The sequence below is a fragment of the Rhea americana genome, unplaced genomic scaffold (assembly GCF_003343005.1).
Source record: "Rhea americana isolate MKP2758 unplaced genomic scaffold, rheAme1 scaffold_310, whole genome shotgun sequence".
Taxonomy (NCBI): domain Eukaryota; kingdom Metazoa; phylum Chordata; class Aves; order Rheiformes; family Rheidae; genus Rhea; species Rhea americana.
In genome coordinates, this window is record NW_028186436.1 from 367,713 (window position 1) to 373,736 (window position 6,024).

A 6,024-nucleotide genomic window follows, 5' to 3' on the forward strand; every position below is an offset into this window, starting at 1 on the left:
AGATAGAAATGCACAAAGGAGGAAATTGTGGAAGTTTCCTGAGGCGGGAGGGAGGATTACTCATGCCAACAACCCGCTGGGAGGCAGCGGCCTGCAGTTTGCAGCTGTGTTCAGCAAAGGGGGCAAAACCTCGGCGTCGGACCCAGCAACTGGGGCAGGGGCCTCTGGCACACCCCAAGGCTGGGACGAGCTCCGCGCTGGCCAGCAAAGCTGTAAGGTGGCCGCAACAGGCAGGCCACCTCGCCGGGAAGCACTAAATGAGCTTCAGCAAAGTGAGGGTGTGACAGTTCATATCAGCAAAGATATGAGCTGAGAGATAAAATATGAGAAGTTGAGCCTGAGGTTGAACATGTAATGGTCTTATGAGAAATACCTTGCTGGAAATCTCTTGGTGGAAAGAGATCTGACTTGCCATAGCTTGGTTTCCTGTTGGGCTGTGGGGGGGAAAAAAACCACTATTCACAAAAGATGGCCACCTTATACTATAGAAGCTCATATTTCCACCTGGGGCTGGGCTCTGTCACAAATTATGCTAGAGTTTAACTCTTCTTTTTTTGGGGAAGGCTGTGAAATGACTTAACAGAAAAGCATGCCAGGCAGGATGGATGAGAAGCAGCCAGTTTCCAGACAGGGGAAACCAGCACAACATAAGAAGCACAGAGATAGCTGCCTTATTAAAAATAATGCAATTTAACTGTCAGACAAGGGAGCGTAACAAAGTTATTTCCCAGCTCCATCAAGGCAAACAGACCTGCTAACTGAAGTTAAAAAAAAAGAAAGAAAGAAAGAACCCCCCCCCTTCATTCATTGCATTGGGCAGCAGCGAGGGATGCTGCCCTGCCTCCTCGCTGCTCCCGGTGGGAAGAGGCACCTTGTGAGGGGCCAGGAACGGAGCGGACCCTGCTGCTCTGGGAACACGGGCACCATAACCTCCTYGGTCCTAACGCAGGCTGCCGAAGGCTGGAGGAGAGGCTTTTCTCCCCCCGCTTCATGTGACCTATGCAAGGGCAGAACCGTAATATTTTCCATTTTAAATTACAAATAAATTCAGAGTTTTTATGACTGCAGGGAGCCTGCTTTCCCACACTTTCCTGGAGTGATCTCACTTCACTCCAAATTCCTCTGCTGTCCTTGCTGGTTAAAACATGCCTCAGCTCTCCCAGCTTGAAACACGGAGACAAATGAAGTCCCGAGATGGCTGGAAGCACTGAACCTCCGGCCTGTTGTGCCTGCTGCCATCAGCAGTGTCCTGCTCCGACTTCAGCATTTGGCCGCAGCTCAGGAAGAGCAGAGCAACAGCAGGCTCTGCAAGGCGGATTTTGGGAGAAGTAGGTACTTCTGCAGGTTGAACCTGCAGCTATTCTGTGAGCAGCCGCTCAACCTAKTGACTGGAATTTCCCGCACGTTCCTTTCAGGGCTGTCCTGCTGGCACAAAGAACTGGCCGAGGACACTTGAACGAAATACTCTAATGGAGCTGCACAGCAAAGAGCAAATTCTTCTTCTGCCCTGAAGCGTTCCTCCAAATCAATACCATATACATTTTAGCCAAAACAAAATAATAGTCATGATAAAAAAAACAAATGGGAAGTCAATGCAACATAGCACCACCTGGTGACATCTACTACAACCATAGCAAGCTGAACACTGCACAGGCCCTACCAGTTCTAAAATTTGGCAGCTCTTCATCTGCCTTTATTTATTTATTTAACGGACAGTACTGGAATAATGTCCCTTCCAGAGGGGAAGTAGGGTAGTGAAAACATTTTGCAATGGATTGAGTGACTCCAGTCCTGGGACAGGTTTTCATCCACTGTGTCCTGGTTCYCCTTTTGGCTTTGGAGGTCTCCTTTATTAGCTCAGTAGGTTTCCCAGAGTGCCTTGAAGTATACCATGAAATGCTACAGCGGCTTTTGCAAACGCTATTGCTAGCTTAAGATTTTCACTGACCTGTGGCTTCAGCATTTTCCACTTTAAAATGTCAGCTCAGTTATCAAACTGCTAGAAACAGCTGAATCTGGGCACAATACCGATTAGTTACATCAAATAGAAAAATCTTTGTCCTACTAAACATAGACCCYTTCTCTGAGCTTTTTGTAGATATGAAAGGCTATATTGACAAAATTGCAACAAATGTTTACCTGCCACCTTAGACAACCAATTATTTTTAACTGCAGAGCTCTTGTACATCATATGCTATGACTCAGGGGCTCAAGAATTCCACACACCTTCTTCCTATTTGTATCTACATTCARTCTCATAAAGTTGGCTCCTTGTCTACCACTGATGACATCTGGTAGCAATTATAAGGCTTGTCTGCTGCTCACTATAGTTATTTTTTCCTAGGAAAAAAGAACCAGGCAATACATGGCCTTGACCAGAATCCTTAGCTGTATTGAGAGATCACACAAATATAGCAACCTCTTTTTTTTTTTGGAGGGGGGGAGGGGATATTCCCTTGTTGTTCTTCATTTATATTCCTACAGCACACCTCCAAATCTGGAACAACTGGAACTCTGTGACAAAAGCCATGCCTTCACTGATACTAGCACCACTAGCAAGACACCACCATCTATTAAAAGGGCAAAGCCAAGGTTCAAGAACTGATGTAACTTTTTTACTTTTCTTAATTTAATCTCAGCATCTTGGTTGGATACTTACAGCATGGAACCTGAGAGCTTTCTGTATAATTAAATACAYAATTGTTTTTCTGTTCTGTYGCAGTACTTTGCTCTTTCAACACTTTTTCTAGCAACTTGGAGAYGAAGGCAGCCTCAGCAGCACAGCACTTAACAAACATCCRTATGATARACTGTTACACATGCAATGCTGAGAAACACTGAAATACTTTTGAGTTTGGTGGATAATACCAAAAGGATTATAATAGTCTCAATCAGAGTCTATTCAGCCTAGTCATTCCAGCCCCATTGCTCTGAGCGTTATCAGGAGGCCCTTCCTCTCGCACTGATATTGGGGGAGTATCAGACTGCAAGGCTACAGCTAGCATCTGCAAAATATTTAGCTTATTTTCACCTTGTCAGATAAAAAGCAATGTACAATTTTAATAAATGGAACAGAGGATAACTGCTTGTGATGGTTTGTTTGCATGTACCAATTTGCAGTATTTTGTACCAGGCAGAGGTGGATTTGTTTAGTGCCACTGCGCGATCCTATGAATTGACTCTGTTGATTTAGTGGGTGGTACTTACTCTGAGTCATTACTGAAAGACCTTATTGCAAGTGTTAAGAACAAGGATACTAAGCTGGGAGTTAAATCTGAGAGCAGATATTAGCATCAAATTTGTCTGAAGTTCCCCTGACTGTTTAGGGTCTATGAACACTGTTCACTGCGCAATCTGTTCCAGTGTGCTGCCCTCCACTGCTGAATTACTCCCATCTTCTTCTCATAGCTGGTTATGGTAGAATGCTGAGATTAAAAATCCCTTGTCAATAGCATAATCATTGCAAAAAAAAATAATTGAAGAAATTGAAGTAAATGGGGGGGAAATAGGGGCAAAATGTAACATAGTTTGCTTGGATAAGAACAATTTTCTACCCCATCACTCTGGGAAAAATAGCAGGCATGTCTGGCACACAAGAAAGGGGAGAGAGTTCAGCTTTATGCATTCCACTAAAGCATCACAGACGTAGCCACTTGATACGTAGCTCACAAAAAAACGGGGAGTTAAGCTACAGAAGATGAAAATTTACAATGAAATGGATACCAATCTAAAAAGTCCCATGGAATGGGTAAGTCTGAGTTTGGCCACTACCAGAAGTCAGTGAGACCTCATCCTACTTCTCTCTACATCACACTTTCACGGAAAGAAGTGCGCTAGTAGGAAAGAGTTGGGAGAAGATCTCATCAATGCAGAGCATGAGGATATGCTATAAAAATGGGATTAATATGAGGGGTGGAGTAGGATCAGCTGTGATAGCACAAAGTGAACCTCCAACACTCAGGGGCGAACAGCCGGAGCTCTGGGGATACTGTGGGTGCGTCAGCGCTGAGCTTTGCAGAGGAGAGAGGAAAAGTCCAGTTTCCTGCTCTGATCACAGGACGGCAGGAGCCTGCAAGGGAGGTAAGCTGCAACGCCAGCCAGGTGAGGTATTCATTTCTAGATGAGGTGTCAGAGCATGAGTGTCTCTGTCCAAGGCACTGGGCAGACCTCCAACGCTTGCAGCTCTGCTCGTCCGCGAGGAATGCGGAGCGCAGCAAGCACAGAGCAGCACTGCCAGGGGATCAGCTGGAGTCGGCATCTACTCGACAAAAGCAGGCTACAAGTTTTGGCTTGCTTGGCACTGCACAGTGCAGAGAACATAACTACTATTTCTATACRTATAAGAGCGAAAACCACCAGACTGGGAGAACTAACAGTCGTTYGGTAAGTATAAAGTGAGAGAAAGCTGAATATTTGTACAAATTTTATAACTATCAGTTCAGTGAGGCTCTGAAACTTCCTCTTTGCAGAAGACTAGGAACAAATGAATTACAGTAATATCATACAGTGCCTGGATTTGCTGGCTTGCGACGTCTCTTCCTGTCCCACATTCATACGATCTTTTACAACACAATCTTGTGCACTGCTTGTGATTTTGAAGCAAAATTCTTGGACAACAGCCTAGAATGGCATTATTGACTTATAACGAGACCAAAAAAGAATTGCATACGCTCAAAGCTTCCTGCACCTCTCCCTCCTTTCTTCCTCCCCCAAGTTTCGGCAGCTGCCTCCTTTATGTAGAGGAAAAATAAGCTTAAGTAGATCAAAAAGAAATGAGATTACTGGCCAGACAGTTCAAACTGTGAGCAAGTTCAGTAGACCAATTTCAGCTCARCTGTAACTCTGCTGACTCCAACTTTTCTTTTTAACCAACTTAGGCCAGAAGTTTCTGTGCAGAGTACCAGGGACTCAGATGTGTTTCACAGCCAGTAATGCATTTATTCAGAGAACTTCCTCGATCTGAGGAATCTGAGGAAAAAGAGATACAGTTCACAGCGATGATCTGATACTAGGAAGGAGTACCACAAACACCATTTTGTGGTGTTTCTGCCAAGATCAGTGTATCTGAGCACTCCTCCATCTCCCCCAAGCTCTGGAACTTGGCTCATGTTGCCAATGTTGCAAGATGCCACTTCAGCATTGCAGAGCTATTGAGTAAAAGGGAGATGAGGAGCCACAGAAGTATGGAAGAAAATCTGGGGAGGATTTTGCAGACCTTGACTGAAAGCCACCGGACAAGATAATCTTTCAAAATAAAAGTCTGAAATTGGCCCAGCCCCGGGACCAGACACAGCTGCTGCAGGCTATATGCTAGTAGCCATGCTCTCACACCCAGTCACGAAAGGACCATGTCCTGCCTACACATCACGTCATCACCCCTGTACACCACATCTCACCTGTTCTTTGTATCATTGCACCTGCACTCCAGTCCATGTCCCATCTATAGATCATATTGTCGCACCTCCAGTCTGAACAACGTCCCACCTATACAGTATACTGTCACACCTCCAAAATGGATCATATACCACCTACACAGAGTATTGTCATACCTCCAGTCTGGACCATGTTCCACCTATACGATATATTGTCACACCTCTAATCTGAACCACATTCCACCTATACAGCATACGGTCACACCTGCAATCCAGACCATGTACACCCTATACAACATATTGTCACTCCTGCCATCTGGACCACGTCCCACCTATACACAGTGTATTGCCACTCCTGCAAGCCAGACCACATCCCACCTGTACATCGTATTGCTGCACCCGCAGTTCAGACCACGTCCCACCTGTACATCGTACCACTGCACCCACAATCCAGACCGCGTCCCACCGCTACGTGGTATCGCCGCACCGTGATCCAGCCCGCCGCCCAGACATAGCGCGGAAAGCTGTTCAGCGGCGCGCTGGACTCCAGCGGCGGCACTTCCCCGACGGCCCCGGCCGCACCGGGAGGCCGCAGCGGTCCCCGGCCCCCCCGGCCGCCCCCTCCTTACCCCGGCTGCCTTCCTGCGGGGGC

The 6,024-nt window shown here is 46.2% G+C and overlaps 1 protein-coding gene across 3 annotated transcripts in view; it reads right to left on the reverse strand.

Moving 5' to 3' along the window:
• LOC146592958 (inverted formin-2-like) overlaps positions 1-6,018 on the reverse strand; it is a 43,743-nt gene extending 37,725 nt beyond the window's left edge. For all 3 annotated transcript variants that reach the window (XM_085310129.1, XM_085310128.1, XM_085310125.1), the window contains exon 1: positions 6,002-6,018. The gene's annotated coding sequence lies outside the window, so the exon portion shown is untranslated. The remainder of the gene's footprint in view (positions 1-6,001) is intronic.
• Positions 6,019-6,024: the final 6 nt, after the last annotated feature.